The sequence below is a fragment of the Astatotilapia calliptera genome, chromosome 8 (genome assembly GCF_964374335.1).
Source record: "Astatotilapia calliptera chromosome 8, fAstCal68.1, whole genome shotgun sequence".
NCBI classification, from domain to species: domain Eukaryota; kingdom Metazoa; phylum Chordata; class Actinopteri; order Cichliformes; family Cichlidae; genus Astatotilapia; species Astatotilapia calliptera.
In genome coordinates this window covers 20,881,619-20,900,472 of record NC_137429.1, presented here as the reverse complement: position 1 = coordinate 20,900,472, position 18,854 = coordinate 20,881,619, and the positions used below count along the sequence as shown (strand labels likewise).

Sequence of the window (18,854 nt, the reverse complement as noted above, 5' to 3'; positions counted from 1 at the left end):
AATTGAGGCAGAGGCAGCCAGAAGGGGACAGAGGGGGGGGGGTAGCCTCCTCTGCACCCTGGTGACATACCCCCACTCCAAGGCCCTGCATGTGTGGGTGGTTGTGGAGGAGCGGGAAGAGGGAGGCAGCTGGAGATGGGGAGGGAAGGAAGGGAGGGGCAGGTAACCCCTCCCTGGGGCCAGCTCCCCCGCTGACCCCAGTAGGCACTCCCACCCTCCGCGACCCGCCAGGGAAGGGGGGCCCAGGCCCATCAGACCGGGGCCCAGTGCAGTAGCGCCCTCCGGCTCCACAGAGCCCTGGACAGTCCACCCAACCCCACCACAGAGAAAACTGCACCCACCCCACCATCCACACATCTTCCAGACTACATAACACGGTAAACGCCCAGGCTGAGATCTTCCTCCACCTCTCCTGTATCTCCCCCTCCCGCAGAGAGTTCCTGAAGAGAAGAAAGCTCCTGCAAGATGTGACCATCCCCCCCACCAGATGAAGAGCCCCCCAGGCGGTTCGACGCACCGGCGGCACCCTGCTCCAGGGCCGGGCCCCCATGCACCCACCCGCCCACAACCCCGGCAACACACCAACCAGGACCCAAGCCCCCGAGGCCCGGCCCGGGCCCCAGCCCAGAGACAGAGCGCCCCCAGAACCTCACGCCCATCCCGGACCCACCCAGGGGCAGCCAGGTTGCCAGGTCAGTAACCCACGTCCGTCAGCACAGACCCTCCCCTAGCCCCACTGCACGCAGCCGCGAGGAAACAGTCACCTGAGAGCCAACAGAGCCCCCAACCGGACGTGACCGCTACCCCGGGTTGAGCCCCCCAAGGAAGATGCCTCCGGGGAACCCCCTGACGCCCTAAGCCTGTCCCTACCCCCTCACCAATCACAACAGTGAAGGCGGGACCAAACTATGACCCCCCACCCCCACTAGGTGATGGAGCTGATAAAAGGGGCCCAGAGCAATTGATCTAATGTGGTGGCAGAGGCTGTGTCAAGACTAATGTAATCTAATAGATAATTTCTATATTGGTTAGAATTAAGATTATTTTTATTTTTCCAGTTCATGAGGACTGTTTTCTTGGCTATGCATAGGGCAGTGAAGATCATATGGGCGATATTCTTTTCTGAAGTGACATTATCTAAGCTGCCCAGTAGACACACTAAGGGGGAAGTTGGAATGTTACATTTCAGACACTTTGATAAGTCTTCACATATCTCGCGCCAAAACTTTTGCACTGGTGGACAGAACCAAAGAGCGTGGATGTAATTGTCTGGTGTATTGCCTTGACAGTGTGAGCAGTTGTTGGAAGATGTAAAGCCCATCTTGAACATCCGATGACCTGTATAGTGCACTCTATGAAGTATTTTGTATTGTATTAATTGCAGACTGGGATTTTTAATTAATTTGAAAGTTTTTAAGCAAATCTGAGACCAGAAGTTTTGGTCTAGGTTGACTGATAAATCTGCTTCCCACTTTGCAGTAGGAAGGGATATTGATTCATCTAATTTAGAAAGTGTTCTATATATTTTAGATAATAATTTGGGGGATTTAAGAGTAAAAAAATGTGCCACACTTAGTGGTGTTTGTAATTCAACTTGACTGAGGTTAAATTTCTTTTTTACTATGGATTTAATTTGTTGATATTCTAAAAACCTTCTCTTGTTGATCCCATATTGTTCAACTAGTCTGTCAAATGGAATAAATTCTGTTCCCTCTAATATATGTTCTAAGTATTTAATTCCTTTACAACTCCATTCTGGGAAATTAATCATATTATTGTTTTGTAATATGTCAGGGTTATTCCAGATAGGTGTACGTTTGCATGGGATTAATGAAGACTCCGTTATTTTTAGAAACTCCCACCATGCTGTTAGAGAAAAGCTGATGTTGATACTTTTAAAGCATTCATGTCTTTTGATGTTTGAGCTAATAAATGGTAGGTCTGAAATCTCTAGATCCTTGCATAGTGCCTGTTCAACATCTAGCCAGGGCTCAACTAAGAAGGTATGTTTTAACCATTCTGAGATGAACTGAAGCCTGTTGGCTAAGAAGTATTGGTGAAAATTAGGCAGATCTAATCCTCCTCTATCCTTGGTTCTTTGTAGCGTTTTTAAGCTAATACGCGGGGGTTTATCTTTCCAAAGGAATTTGGAAATATATGAATCCAGAGATCTGAACCAATCTTGTGATGGTTTGTTAGGGATCATCAAAAATAAGTAATTTATTTTTGGCAAGATCATCATTTTTATAGTGGCGACCCTTCCCATGAGTAATATGGGTAAAGATTTCCATCTAGTCAGATCGCCTTCTACTTTCTTTAGAAGTGGGATGTGGTTTAGTTTAGTTAAGTCTGAAAGCTTAGGAGAGACATTAATACCTAAATATTTAATATTTCCGGATTGCAGTGGGGCAGAGGAAGAATTATGGAAGGAGCAGTTAATGGGGAGAACTGTAGATTTTGGCCAGTTAATTGAATAATCTGAAACTCTTGAAAACCAGTTTATTAAAGTAATTACCTCAGAGAGGTTGGTTTGTGTGTTTTGCAGAAAAAGCAACACATCATCCGCATAGAGACTGATTTTATGTTCTATGTTCTTACATGTTATGCCCTTAATTGTTGTAGCCTGTCTAAATGCTGCTGCTAGAGGTTCGATAAAAATTGCAAAAAGTGAAGGGGAGAGTGGGCATCCCTGTCTGGTGCCCCTCAGGAGACAGAAGCTGGAGGATGTCTGGTCATTTGTTCTGATACGAGCCGTTGGGGAATTGTATAATATTCTTATCCAGTTTATGAAAGAGTTTCCAAAACCAAATTTGTGTAAAGTTGCGAATAAAAATTTCCAATTAACTCTGTCAAAGGCTTTTTCTGCATCTAGAGATAATATTATGGTTTCGATGTTTTTATCGTATGAGTAGTCTATTAAATTAAGTAATCTACGAGTGTTTGTTGAGGAGTGCCGACCTTTTATGAAACCAGTTTGGTCAGGATGAATTAAGAGGGGGGTCATTTTCTCTAACCTCTTTACGAGAGCTTTGCAGATTATTTTAAGGTCTACATTTAAAAGAGAAATTGGACGATAGCTTGAGGGAAATAAAGGGTCTTTGCCTGGTAAGTAACAAATCAGGTCGATTTCTAGCTAACCAGCTAAAAATAAATAAAGAAAAAATAACTATATGTGCTGCTAAAGATTTATCGGGGAACACAATATATGATCCTGGAAGAATAAACAACATTTTTAGGGATTTCTATGAAACTTTATACTCACCACAAATAAACCCATCTAAAAATGAAATTGATCTGTTTCTTGACAACGTAACTCTTCCAAAATTACTAGACAGTCAAGCAATGGAACTGGATTCGCCACTGACGCCAAGTGAACTCCAGGAAGCCCTGATAAGTATGCCCAATAATAAGGCTCCAGGTCCAGACGGCTTCCCTGCAGAATTCTACAAAGAATTCTGGACAATTTTGGCACCAGTATTCCACAGCATGTTGCAGGAAATCGAGGAAAAGGGCAGACTACCACCAAATATGAATTCTGCCAACATTAGTCTCCTGTTCCGATACTCCTGACACATATGGGATCACTACAGGTTTTCGCTTGGGCAGCGGTTGTCCTTCTCTCCTGGATCGGCTGGAGCTTTCTTTAGGTGCCTTTCCATGCATCAAGACATGTGGATAATACAAGTAAGGTCAGGCATCTACCTACTGACTTATTTCTATTTATCCATCTGAGGCGACACGAGCGCTCACAATTGATTCTGTCTGTCTGTCCTGGTCGTTGTGTCCTTGGGCAAGACATTTTACCCTACCGCCTACTGGTGTTGGCCAGAGGGGCCGATGGCGCGATATGGCAGCCGCGCTTCTGTCAGTCTGCCCCAGGGCAGCTGTGGCTACAACCGTAGCTTGCCTCCACCAGTGTGTGAATGCGAGAGTGAATGAATAGTGGCATTGTAAAGCGCTTTGGGTGCCTTGAAAAGCGCTATATAAATCCAATCCATTATTATTATTATTATTAGACAATCCCCACACTCTTATTTTGAAAGTACTAACCAGCACTTAGTACTTTCAGGTTTCCTGACCAGGTGTGTTAGCTGGCTCGGTTGCTACCGTAGCAGTCTTTGACGACAGCTTTGACAATGCATTTCTCTTAAAATCTGCTCTCATGCATGAAATGGAGAAAAAGTGGGCGTTGCATCCGTATGCTTGTTATGCTCTTCTGATCATTATTATGTCTGGAAGTCTGAATATTTTTTGAAGTCTTTTGTGACACAAAAACCATCTCCAGCATGTCTAACATGTGTCCATTCTCTGGTGACTCACTTCTCTATATCAAATAAGTACGAAACGTCATCCTTGCACAGTTTCTGTAACCATCATCTCAGACTGAGGCTTCCACAAAATTTACTTAAAAACCAAACAAACTTTAAATGTTCCTAAAAGCTTTCCGTGTTTGGAACGATTAGCAGAGGAAGAGCTTGACGTACCCAGGAGGTAAACTGGACCTGAGATCTCCCAGTTCGTTCTCCTTCCACAGTTATCTTCTGTTGTCCCCTTTTGTGGACAACAGAAGATTGAAAATGTTGCCTGATCTGATGGGTCTCAATCTCTGTAACATTCAGATTTTAGCTTCAGAATTTGTCTTAAAAAACACAAAAGCATGGATCCATCCTGCCTTGTATCAGGAAACGCTGATAAACTCTGAGCAAATGAAACCACAACTATAAAAGATTATTTTCCCTAAAAAAAATAATAAAAAAAAAAAAAATCAGAAGTTTTAACACCTACAGCAAGTTTGATAAAAAGAAATACAAGATTTTAAAGATCTTATTTTTCTTAAATTTAAGATCAGAGTTTGTAATAAGCTGCAGGAACCCTGCTCAGTGTGAGGGAAGGAAAGCCAAGTGTCCTCCGATAAACCTCCATCTGGGTCACTGAAAACAGTTAATCTGACTCTGACTGTAAACATGTTTCCATTCATCCCTCGAGTCTTTACTCTGAAATACAGGAAATGACATCATGGCTCAAGCTGTCATTAAACCATTTCTTTATTTAACATTTTCATTTTTTATTTAACCGTTGCAAAGTTTCATAACACAGACAGCCTGAACAAAGAACACCTACAGAACACATGGATCAAAATGCATTCAATAAAAACTTGATTACATAACAAGCTTTCTTCTTCCAACAAAAAAAAAAAAAAGCTAACCACTCAATAAGAGCACTAAAGTAGAAGAGTTTAGAAAGCTTAAGATGTAACTGCAGGAACATTTATATTTACAGCAGCCTCATCAGTTCTTTACGTGAGGTTCCAGCTGAACTCTGTGGAGCCTGATCTCAACAGTTTTAAGTCTGACCCTGACACCAGATTCACCGTGATCACGCTGATGTTTGCACAGAACAGATAGTGAAGTGAACGTTTTTGCACATTTGTAGCAGTGAAACAGTTTATCTGCAGTGTGGGATCGTTTGTGTTCGGAGTATGAACTGAGATTCCTGAAAGTCTTGTCACACCGGTCACAGCTGTGTGAGTGTGACCGTGTGTGCACTTGTATGGTTTCTCTCCTGTGTGGACTCGTTTGTGTTTTAAGCTCACCTGCAGTGGTGAACGATGACCCACACTGATCACAGAGGTGCTTTTTAACCCCACTGTGAATGACTTCATGGTGTTTTAACTCATGTGATCTGGGGAAGCTTCTCCTACATTCTTTGCAGTATTTCAGTTTGTCTCCAGTGTGTCTACGTTGATGTATTTTTAGGCTCTTTGCATGACTGAAAGATTTTCCACAAAGGTCACAACAAAAGTTTTCCCACCACCACAGCGATGACAGGGTTGAGAACTGGACCCATCTGCACCACTCTGCTTCTAAACAAAGACACAAAGACAGTGGAAGTCAGTCCTTCAACATTTGTATCGTGAACGTCGCCTGAAATAAAAAGCATCTCTGCCAACGTCCAATTACTTTTTACTCCAATTACTTTCTCAGTTCACAGGGATACGATAACTACAATACTACCACCATAATACTACAGTAATACTTATTTAATGTTACACCATGCTAATATTTTCAGGGTACCAACACAGTGCTAAACTACTAATGTAACACTCCAATAATATTAATTTAATACTGCATTCGAAACACTGCAACTGTGCAGTTACAGTACTCAGCTGATTGGGACACAAGAAAAAACACTACTACCCCCATGACACTGCAATGATAATATTAAATGAGTATTTTAACACTGATGTCTAAAAGTACTTGAGCTACAAGGAAGCAGTGATACTACAGCTAAAGTACTACAACGCCAATATGTAACGATACAACTTTGTTAACATAAGAGAAGATTACTGAATGGTTTGGTTTTGTACTTATTTTGTGTTTTATTGTATTCCACGTACACCTGACAGAGGAATGAGCCGCTGTAAACCAAAGGTCATTTATGCTGAAATAACAACAAAACCATGATATACCACGAAACTCCCTGAGGATTACATTACAGCAATTTTAGTTTTTCATGACAGTGTAAACAAAAACCATAAATGAAATTAAAATCTGAATAATCACTCAGAGCTGCTTTTCCGTCCAGTAGAATTTCCAACATGTTAACACAATTTAATGAGCTGAGTTTTCCCAAACAGTCAGGCTAAAATTATAAGATAAAAATAAACATACATACGTCACAGTAACTGCACTTGTAGAGTCTCTTTCTGGTGTGGATCTGTTGGTGTCGTCTCAGGTAACGTGGAGCTTTAAAAGTCCTCTCACACAGGTCACATTTATAAGGTTTCTCCTCAGCATGGGTAAACATGTGGCTTTGTAACTGTACATCTGTTATAAACTGTTTGCCACACTGATCACACCAGTACACAACATGTCTGGTGTGAATGCGTAGGTGTCTATTTCGGCTGTCTCGCCAAGTTTTTCCACAAATGTCACAGCTATATGTCTTAGTTCCAGAGTTGCCTCTGTAAGCTGCAACTGCGATCAAAAGCTCTGTCACACTGATCACAGCTGTACGCTTTCACTCCACTGTGGACGAGTTGGTGTTTTCTTAGGCAACTATCCCAGGGGAAAGACTTTCCACACAAGTCACAGCTGAACGGTCTCTCTCCAGTGTGGATGACTTGATGCATTGTTAGTGAAGCTTTGCGAGAAAAATCCTTCCCACACTCGTCACAGCTGTAGTTTTTCTCTCTCTTTCTTCTGTGAGGTTTGTCGGCCTCCTGAGAGCGCTGACTTCTCAGTCCATGTTGGTCCTGCAGCGACAGAGATACAAACACAGGAAATGAGTGAAATGCAGTCGCTGAACAAACTGAACCTTCAAAGTCCCTCCATTAACACTAATTTTAAACCTGAAGGTGGAGTGTGGCACCAAACACCTAAAGGTCTCTTATCACCACCTACTGGTAACAGTAACACATTACATCCATCCTGGTGTTAAAAATAATGAATGACTGTTCAAACACACTAAAATCATGCCCATCCACCCTGCTTTACACAAATATTAATGCTAGCATGCTAACACACTCAGAATAGTAATACATGTTTACCAGGTCTATACTTTCTTATATTTCTTTCCCCTGTTTCCTATCATATATTTCTATAATTTGCTAGTTTATTCAATGATAATAAATCCAGTGTAATAGTTGCAAGCTTGGTTCAATGAAGAGTCTGTTTGTAAACTAAGGTTGTTGTTTTTTAACATTTACTCCCTACATTAAAAATAATAATCTGTACTTTATACTCCTTACATTTCCAAACAGATGTGTTACTTTTGGTTTAAGGCCTTTGAGAGGAGTTAGTTCATCACAGCTTAAACAGTAACACATGAACGGCAATCCAGATGGTGTATTAATCACCAGAGTGTGACACATGAAAATGAAAGAAAGAAAACTGTGGGCCATAGTCAGGGGTCAAAGTGGGCCAGTGTTTTTTATTTTGGCACAACGCTGGAATGACTGCAGCGCTCATACGTTGCTGTCACAGTACTTCAGCATCTAGCCACACACAAGATGAGCGAGCATAAATGGAGTAATAGTTTTTAAGTGGCAGCTAATTTCAAATGCAGCATTTTTATCAGCTCAACAAAAATTTGAAACGCACCAAATGTTTGTATGCAGTTTGTCTAACAGTGTGTTGCTAGCTAAAGGTCCAGCTGCTGTATTTCACAGGGAGAAAAGGTAGCTTCAAACAAAAGGACCAGTCAAAACAAATCGAGGACCACAAAAGCTCGGTCACCTCTGTTTTCCCGTCTAGTTCTGGGGATAGTCAGAAGAAACTAATCTGCAGATCTAAGGGCTCTAGTTGGATTATTTTTTTTGTCAATAGAGCTGGGCGATATAACGATATGTATCGCGATATAACTTTTACTCGATAGAGAAATTAAGCTATTGCGATAGACCTCGCTGCTCTTGTCCTCTGGGGGGAAAAAAAAAAAAGGTCAGCCAATCCAAATTAAGTAGCGCAGAGCCGAACCAATCACAGCCGCAGCGTCACGTCGCGTGACTTGTTACGTACAGCACAAGTGCCAAGTCGCACGTGTTTGTTTGGGAAGCAGCCAGCGGGTAATGGAGCCAGCGCCTAATGGAGGAAATGAGTGTGCCGACTAGAAAAATCAACCGAGCGTGACCAAAGAGAAAACAGATGATGGTTCCAATGCCGGAGAGATTGTCGAACGGAAGAGCCATAGAAGTTCCGTAGTGTGAAGGTATTTCGGCTATTTCAAGTCTGACAAAAAACAGAGTAGCGTGCACTGTAAATTGTGCCGAAAGCAAGTCTGGAAATACAATAAACTGGTGCATGCGTCACACTGTGCGCCACGTTATTGTTTCGGTGAAATGAATTTCTACAATACTGTTAATTCTACTCTCTGCAGTGTTTAAATGCTTACATATACACACAGTTACTGTCCCTCCACACATACGACTCTGTTCTGCTTCTATGCCCCAGCTTTGTTTACTTTTTCCCACCGAGGCTTCTAGACTTCTGATTGGCCAACATTTCTGCACGGTTAGGAATCTAGCGCCACCTGCTGCTTTGGCATGTTCATAGCAGCGTTTTCCTTCATTTCTGCCTTTATGTGTGGACGGGATTTTTTTTTTTTAAAACGAAAACGGAAAATCTCCTTTTTCAAAAATACCCGTGTACGTGTGGACGTAGCCTCAGTCTCTGACTGGAAGCGCTAATTCGTCATTCGGCTTTTGTCAGACTAAAGTAACTGTTTGAAAAGCTAAGCTATACAACAAGGAGAGATTGAGAATTTCCTTTTAGTTCTCAGTTTATTTGATATTGACAAAAGTTAGTCAGTTTTGTCTGTTCTTCTGTAAAACAAACTAAGATTTATTTTTAGAATTAATATTTTGTTTCTAAGTGGAATTGACAATTTAGTCTGTTTCGTTTGTTCTATTTTGAAACTTAAATGCTTTAGCGGCTGCCTTTTGTGTAGTTTGCAATATTTGCCTTTATTTATCTGAAAAAGTCTCATGTTCCTTAAGTACATCTACCCTGTTGAACTTATTATGGGAAATAAATATTTAAATAAAAACAAGCTGCTGATTATTTCACATTTTACTTGTGAGCAACGGCACATTTAAATCTTACAAATATAGTTATTTGGCTTATGTTTTTTTTCATTTCAGGCGATAACGATATATCGTGATATGAACAAATCTCATATCGCCCAGCTCTATTTGTCAAACAGTCTGCAGGCTCAAGCACACAATGAATTCAAACAGAAGTAAAAAAAAAAACTGGACACTGAAAAATGTAACAAAGTGATGTGGGAGGGGACAAAGGGAAGCATCAATGAAAGAGCAGAGATTGCAAAATAAATCAGGAAAGGACTTCAGGCTTACTGAGACTAAGGCCTCTGTTACAAATCGGTCTCATACAAAAACATGTTTTACAGGTACAGTATGGTAAGCGCTCTTAGTAATTCATAAGCCAGCTCTACCTGAACCCCTTCAATATTTAAAAGTTTGTGGGTTTTTTATTTTTTTTATTGCAGTCAAAGCACATACTGAATGTAAACTGAGCTTGGAGATCTTTTGTTAGTAACAAATGAGGCCAAAAGAAAAGTAGAGACGAGTTTATCCACTGATCCACATCACTTTACCCGGATGTTTTCTTTCAAGCTGGATGATGACTCCTCTCTCCCTCACTCCAGTTCCAGCTTCGCAGACCAGTTGCCCTCTGAGGTCACAGTGATCATCGGAGGCAGGAGACGGGAAATTCAGATCGGTTTCTTCCATCTTTTATCTCCATGTTTAGAAAAACATTCCTAAAATACCCAAGCAAATAAATATTATTAAAGATTTACACACTTTCTGTAGGTAGGATTTCATTTTCAGCCAGCACCCCTGTTAAATTTGACTGGCGTCTGTCTCATTTATATCCAAGAAGCAACACTTTGAAGCACTCAGATCATGTTTTCTTTGATCACTTGTAGCTCAATGGAGAAACATTTTTGCATTTATGATCAGGTTCCCCAGTTTGATATTATACCATTCACGGCAGAGGTGTGGACTCGAGTCACATGACTTGGACTCGAGTCGGACTCGAGTCATAAATTTTATGACTTTAGACTTGACTTGAAAAAAATGTTCTAAGACTTGTGACTTGACTTGGACTTTTACACCAATGACTTGGGACTTGAATTGGACTTGAACCGGTTTACTTGAAAAGACTTGATATTTCACCCCAAATATAAAATTTAACATGCATATTATATAGAGATTGAAAATGTGACGTCATTCAGGGGTAAAACCGCAAAGGATTCTGGGAACTCGTGGCAAGAGGTACTAGCGCACGCAGGCTTTCAATTGAAATCAGTTACACAGCGATAAAAAGACACACAAAAAATGGCAAGAAGCTGTTGTATTATTAACTGCAATAGCCGGTCGCATGACAGCCACGGGAAGCCGACGGGTAAAGAGATCGGTTGTTATCGGATTACGTCGTTGAAGAGAAATTGTTCGAGCCATGTTTCCGAAGTAACAAAGACAAGACGGATGGCCTGGATCGCAGCCATTCAAAGACCAAATATAACGTCCCAGAACACTCCAGCTCACAGGTTAGTCTGCTCCAAGCATTTTCACAAAGGTCAGTCTGCTGTTGTAGTTAATGCGTCATTTTTCTTAACATAATTGGTGATATAGGTTACAAGCAAGTCTGGTGCTGAACAGAAATTGTCGCGCTATGCTCCTTTGTTTATTGTGCATAAATAGTGAATTGTCCTGACACAATATTGCGTTTCGCTTCTGTTATTATGGTACATTGACAAAAACATATACCGTATTTCCCGGACTACAAAGCGCACCTGAATATTAGCCGCACAAGCTAAAATCAGGGGAAAATCCTGTTTTGTACATACATTAGCCGCACCTGACCAAAAGCCGCAGGTGTTTCAATATTGACTTATATGTAAGAGAATATGCACAAAGCGAATTGTCAGGAAAGAGATGGCTGTTTGGAGACACACCCCTTTTATTAATATTTTGAAAAACAAGTTATGAGTACATATTTGCATAACCTTTTAGGTATATGTACAAGTAGCAGTAATTACAAGTAGGAAACGTGCTGTGCTGTGGGGCACCACAGGGGACTGTCCTCTCCCCCTTCCTCTTCACCCTCTACACCACAGACTTCAGCCACTGCACAGAGACCTGCCATCTTCAGAAGTTTTCTGATGACTCTGCGGTGGTTGGATGCATCAGCAGGGATGATGAGACAGAGTACCGGGCTGTGGTCGACTCCTTTGTCACGTGGTGTGAGCAGAATCATCTGCAGCTCAACGTGGCAAAGACCAAGGAACTGATCGTGGACTTCAGGAAGACCAGGAAACACTTGACCCCTGTTTCAATTCAGGGGGTCAGTGTTGACATTGTGGAGGACTATAAATACCTTGGAGTACACATTGACAATAAACTGGACTGGGCTAAAAACACCACAGCACTTTACAGGAAGGGCCAGAGTCGTCTCTATTTTTTGAGGCGACTGAGGTCCTTCAACATCTGCCAGAAAATGCTGAGGATTTTCTATGAGTCTGTTGTGGCCAGTGCGATCCTCTATGCTGTTGCATGCTGGGGGAGCAGGCTGAGGGTCGCAGATGCCAACAGACTTAATAAACTAATCCGTAAGGCCAGCAATGTTGTGGGGATGGAGCTGGACTCCCTCAAGGTGGTGTCGGAGAGGCGGATGCTGTCCAAGATAAAGACAATGTTGGATAACACCTCCCACCCACTCCATGACATGCTGGTCAGTCACAGGAGCACGTTCAGTGAGAGACTGAGATTACCGAAAAGCACCACTGAACGACACAGGAAATCTTTCCTGCCTGTGGCCATCTCCCTGTACAACGCATCCACTTAACACACTGTTTGCTGCTACAGCTACACATGTTTCTTTTCCAACTATTTATTTATGAGTGACTTATGTATGTATGTATGTATGTATATATATGTATATATTGTACTATTCTTAGTTAGCATATTGTCTGTCTTGTCTTAATGTTGGTTTAAAATGGAGCACTGTTACGCCCCTAGTCTAGGCGGGTAGGGACGCACATAAGGTTGGAGGAGAGAGAGACCAAATCCCCGCCCTGGTTCCCAAGCCAAACATCCAAACCAGATGTAAGTAAAAAAAGTGATTTTATTTAAGGACAAGAAGCATAGCTCCGGGGTGAGCCCAGGCCAAAATAATAAACAAAACCAACTAAGTCCCACCAGAAAAGACTAACTAAACCCTAAGAAAGAAAAAAGAACAAACAAATGACAGAGCTATCCCTCGCTCCCTGACCAAGAAAACAGGAGAAAACGATTCCAAAAGAAAAGGCAGCTCACCCCTTCCGCTTCAGCCCACGAGTGCCTAAGCTTACAATTCACACTCCCACAAATACACAAGATAAACGCAGGCTGGGAAAACCAGGGTCAGGACTGCGACGGCTGTCAGGCTACTCGCTCGTTCCACACTCTCTCTCTCTCTCTCTCTGGAGCTGTCAGAGCGGCTTTTTGAATGTGGTCACCTGTTCCATGGTCCAATCAGCTCACTACTCTTCATTAGGGGAGGTACCTGTAGAGAGTCTTAAGCACAGTAAAGAGACACAGAACAAACAGCCCACACAGTGTTCTTATGGCCACAGCCGTAACACCCCCCTTCCCAAAATCAAAGACATCTCCTTTGTAGATGTTTTGGACAGTCATGTTTAAGGGAAAACACGGGATAGGGCATCCGCTAACACATTCTCTGTGCCCTTTTTATGACGGATTTCCAAATTGAAGTCCTGCACCAGGAGGGACCACCTCATCAGCCTTTGGTTCGAGTTCCGCATCCGCATTAGGAATACCAAGGGATTGTGGTCGGTATAAACAATCACAGGCGAGGGACTGCCACCGACATACACCTCGAAATGCTGCAATGCAAACAGCAGAGAGAGGGCCTCTTTCTCAATCGTGCTGTACCCTCGCTGATGGACATTGAATTTCTTTGAGAAATAGCCGATTGGGTGATCCACACCATGATGGTCTTCCTGCAGCAATACGGCACCTGCCCCGTTTGCACTGGCGTCCACTTCCAACTTAAAAGGGCGTGCAAAATCAGGGGCGGCCAGCACTGGCGCACTGCACAGGAGAGTCTTAACAGCCCGGAACGCACTCTGACACGCAGAGGTCCACACAAAAGGTCTCAACACACTAGTGAGGCTAGTGAGAGGTGCGACCACGTCCGCGAAGTTTTGACAGAAACTCCGGTAGTAGCCCACCATGCCGAGGAAACGGCGAAGCTCACGCCTAGTCTGAGGGGCAGGAAAATCCAGTATGGCCTGGATTTTGGCCGAGATAGGGCGCACTTGCCCCTGACCCACCTGCTTTCCTAAGTACGTTACCATGGCTTTACCAAAATCACACTTGGCGAGGTTGAGGGTGAGGGATGCCCTTTCCAAGCGATGGAACACATCAGTGAGTGTCTCCATATGCTCTGACCAGGTGTCTGAATAGACGACAATGTCATCCAAATACACTTCACACTTGCAGACGCCGCCCAGCACGATATTCATGAGCCGTTGAAATGTGGCGGGAGCGTTGCGCAACCCGAAAGGCATGACAGTGTACTGGAGAAAATGGTCAGGAGTAACAAAAGCAGAGATTTCAGCCGCACGTGATGTTAGGGGAACTTGCCAATAGCCCTTTAACAAGTCCAGCTTGGTAACGAAGGTCGCAGAACCGACCCTATCAACACAATCCTCCATTCTGGGCAGAGGATAGGAGTCAGGCTTGGTCACACTGTTCACCTTCCGAAAATCTGTACAAAACCGTGGGGTCTTATCCGCTTTAGGCACTAGGAGACATGGGGAACTCCACGCACTAGAGCTAGGGACAGCAAGACAATTCTCCAACAGATAAGAGACTTCTGTCTGGAAAAGAGCACGCTTAGTGGGATTCACCCGGTAGGCATGCTGTTTGATTGGAGGATGGTCCCCCACATCGATATCATGCTCCAACACGGTGGTACAGGATGGAGTGTCCGAGAAAAGATTAGGATGATTTTCAATCAACCGACACACGTCATTTCGGACATCATCGTCTACCCCAGTTAAATGTGACCTTAAATCACGTAGGATTTCAGAATTCCTAAGTCGTGCGCAGCCCACAGCACAACCGAAAACCAAATCGTCACCTACTGGGTCATACCGAGTTTCGGAAACCGGCACCCCCACAGTCGCAACTGTTGACACACCACCAGCAAAGTAGGGCTTCATCATATTAATATGACACACACGGCACCTTTTCCTTCGCTCTGGGGTGGCCTGGGCTCACCCCGGAGCTATGCTTCTTGTCCTTAAATAAAATCACTTTTTTTACTTACAACTGGTTTGGATGTTTGGCTTGGGAACCAGGGCGGGGATTTGGTCTCTCTCTCCTCCAACCTTATGTGCGTCCCTACCCGCCTAGACTAGGGGCGTAACATAAATGGGGGCTCGTCCCTTTTCGTTCGTGTGATTGGTTCGTTTCCTTTTTGCGTTTGTGGTGGGGGGGAAACGTCGTGCGCGAGTTTTGCGGCTCTGGAGTGCGCGGATGCGGTTGGGTGTCTGCGGTGTTGTGTTTTCCTTTTTCGCTTTGCTCGTGATGTCGTTTGACATGGATGATTTTGCGCAACGTCCCTCCATTGAAAAGTTGGAGCGGTGCACAAAAGCAGATTTGTTGGTAGTGGCTAACTTATTCAGGGTGGATGTTCCGTTGAATGCTAAGAAGGCGGAAATTAAACACTGTTTGGTGGAGAGACTGGTGGACAGGGGAGTGTTTGGGGGGCGGAAAACCTCGCCGAGTGGGTCTGGGAGTTTGGAGACGGCAGTGGGGGCGGAAGCTGCTGGGGCCGTCCCGAAGCCTTCCAAGGGGCGGATGCCGTCGGGGGCGGAAGCTCCTGTCGCCATTCAGTCTCCTGTATTTGACCCGGCTGGCCAGGTTGGGGCGGGTTTGGTGACGGAGGATCTCAGGCTTGCCCTTCGCTTGAAGGAGGTGGAGTTGGCGGCTAAGGCTAAGGAAGTCGAGCTCATGCATCTCCGCATTCGAGCTATGGAGCTTGATCGTTCTCGAGCGAGTGACGCTGCTCCCGTTCCTGTAAGTACACTCCCCGACACTCCCACCATAGACCAGTTTAACGCTAGCAAACAGGTTGTTTTGGTACCTCCTTTTAGGGAAGGAGAGGTTGACTCATATTTCACTGCTTTTGAGCGCATCGCAACCACTTTAAAATGGCCAAAGGACGTCTGGAGTCTGTTGCTGCAATGCAAATTAATGGGAAGAGCGCAGGAGGTCTGTGCGAGTCTTTCTATTGCGGACAGCTTGGATTATGAGGTTGTCAAATCCACTATTTTGCGGGCTTATGAACTTGTCCCAGAGGCGTATCGACAGAAGTTTCGTGCCTGTCGCAAGTTTGATAGTCAAACGTTTGTGGAATTTGCACGTGAGAAAACTGTCTTATTTGACAAGTGGGTGGCTGCCAGTCACGCGGAGGACTTTACTCAGCTAAAGGAGTTGATCCTGCTGGAAGAGTTCAAGACATGTCTCCCTGAAAACATTGTCGTGTATCTTAATGAGCAGAAGGTGGGGTTACTGTCTAAAGCCGCGGTCCTTGCCGACGAGTTTGTGTTAACTCATCGTGCTGCACTTTCGACAGAGCGCCGTGAGTACACTTCCTCACCTCGTCCTGTCAGAAGTTATAGGGTTTCCCCTAAGCGCCAGACACGTTCTGCTGCTATTCCTATGTCAGATCGCAAATGTTTTTATTGTCATGAAATCGGGCACCTCGTTGCTGCTTGCCCATCACTACAGCGCAGGGAGCAGGCCAACACGATGAGGAAGCCGAAAAGTGTGGGTTTCGTTCGTTCTATGTCAGCTTCCACTTCACCTAGCAATGGAGTGGGAAGTGAAGGCTTTGATGAGAGCTACCGCCCTTTTGTGTCGGAGGGGTTTGTTTCGTTGAATGAAAAAGAGGAGGATCGGGTGCCGATCATGATTCTGCGTGACACTGGGGCCGCGCAGACTCTTATTTTGAAGGGTATTCTACCTTTTTCTGATGACTCTTTTTGTGGTTCGGATGCTCTTGTCTGGGGTGTAAAAATGGATGTACTACGTGTGCCATTGCACAATGTGTTTCTTCAATCGCCGCTCGTTTCGGGTTCGGTACCGGTTGGCGTGCGCGACCAGTTGCCAGTGCCCGGAGTTGCGATGATTCTGGGGAATGATTTGGCTAACGGAAAAGTGTTTTCTACCCCGAGAGTGGTTGAGATACCGGTGCCTGATATTTCATTACCTAACCCTGTCGCTGAGGAGCATTCCTCCTCTGTTTTTCCTGCTTGCGCGGTAACTCGTGCGCATAGGCGCAAGTACGGTGACGTGGATTTATCTGATTCTTTTCTCTGTGCTGGTGGTGGTCCGGAGTCTGAATCTGAAACCCGTGTTCCACTGACGGGCGACTCTGAGGCGATGCTGCCTATTAGCCCATCAGTGACACCTCAACTGTCTTTGGAAATCAACAAAAAGGAGTTGGTTTCGGCACAGCAGAGTGACCCAACTCTTGTGAGTTGTTTTTCCGCGGCCAACTCTAGCGACCAGTACCCTCGTGTTTATAGTGTCGAGGATGACGTGTTGATGCGTACTTGGTATCCGCCTACAGCTGGTGATTTGGGTTGGAATGTGTTTAAACAGGTTCTGGTGCCTCAACAGTACCGACCCAAAGTTCTTGGTCTTGCCCATGACAGTTTTTCTGGACATTTAGGTATTAGGAAAACCTATCACCGCATTCTGCGTCATTTCTTTTGGCCAGGATTGAAGAATGACGTCGCTCAGTATTGTCGTTCTTGTCACACCTGTCAGATTAGTGGTAAGCCTAACCAAGTCATTCCACCCGCTCCATTACACCCTATTCCAGTTTTAGGGGAACCTTTTGAACACATCCTCATCGACTGCGTTGGTCCGCTCCCTAAAACAAAATCGGGTCACCAGTACCTCTTGACTCTGATGTGTGTTGCTACCCGTTTTCCCGAGGCAATTCCGTTGCGCACCCTTAAGGTTAAACCAGTTGTTAAGGCATTGGTGAACTTTTTCTCTATCTTTGGTTTACCAAAAGCTGTTCAAACTGACCAAGGCTCTAATTTCATGTCTAGGATTTTTGCTCAGGTTTTGCAGTCACTTGGCATTAAACATCGGAAATCTAGTGCCTATCATCCGGAGTCGCAAGGTGCGCTCGAGCGGTTTCATCAGACATTGAAATCGATGATGCGGAAATTTTGCCTTGAGTCTCAAAAGGAGTGGGATGAGGGGTTGCCGCTGCTTCTTTTAGCAGTGAGAGAAAGTGTGCAGGAGTCGTTAGGATTTAGCCCTGCTGAGCTGGTGTTCGGTCACACAGTGCGTGGCCCCTTGCGATTGCTTAAGGAGAACTTCCTGTCCGACACTGTTGCCCCTAAGGAAAATGTGTTAGACTATGTGAGCTCTTTCAGAGAGCGTTTGCATAAAGCGTGCGCAATTGCACGGGATGCTCTCAGTGCAACACAAGGTAGGATGAAGAGGAAGTTTGATGTGAAGGCTGTGCAGCGAAAATTTGAGGTTGGTGATAAAGTTTTAACACTTTTACCAGTCCCTGGATCTTCCCTCCAGGCCAAGTTCAGTGGTCCGTATACAGTGCAGGCGAAATTGAGTGACACGGATTATGTCATCGACACCCCGGAGCTATGCTTCTTGTCCTTAAATAAAATCACTTTTTTTACTTACAACTGGTTTGGATGTTTGGCTTGGGAACCAGGGCGGGGATTTGGTCTCTCTCTCCTCCAACCTTATGTGCGTCCCTACCCGCCTAGACTAGGGGCGTAACAAGCACTGTAACAAAAAATAATTTCCCCCAGGGATCAATAAAGTATTCTGATTCTGAAATGAGTAACAAATGTAGTACATAACAATAACCTACAGCACACCAGAAAAATAGATTCAGACTACCTTTTAGGCTCAGGTGCAGTGACACGGCTTTAACAAGAAGAAAAGTCAGTCATTCACCACCATCTTCCTGCCCACTAAAACCACCAAAGTCCTCTTCTCCAGTGTTGGATACGAACAGGCTCAGGGTGGCTTCATCATCCACTCTCAGCTTCTTTCCTTCGTTGTCACTTTCAAAACCAAAGAAATCCTCGTTGTCAGTGTCAGAGTCGAACACCCTCAGAAGGGCCGTGGCAGTGTCCTCTCCATCATGGAGCATCATCCGTTGGTGATCATTGATGTTTTCACACTTTTCCACGCTGTCAGATTCCACCGGTGGAGTTGAGCATAACTTGCTTTTCGCAAGTTTATCGCCGCACATCATCCACGACTC

General features: G+C 44.4%; 1 long non-coding RNA gene across 2 annotated transcripts; it reads right to left on the bottom strand.

Moving 5' to 3' along the window:
- Positions 1-5,027: 5,027 nt before the first annotated feature.
- Positions 5,028-18,719, bottom strand: LOC145430444 (uncharacterized). Of its 2 annotated transcripts, none has more exons than XR_013911018.1 (4): positions 18,485-18,719; positions 10,114-10,278; positions 6,672-7,255; positions 5,028-5,863 (listed from the first exon to the last, which is right to left on the bottom strand). It is a non-coding gene; the product is annotated as an uncharacterized LOC145430444 (long non-coding RNA). The 2 variants fall into 2 exon arrangements; XR_013911017.1 differs by having other exon boundaries at positions 6,676-7,255.
- Between the last annotated feature and the right edge of the window lie 135 nt (positions 18,720-18,854).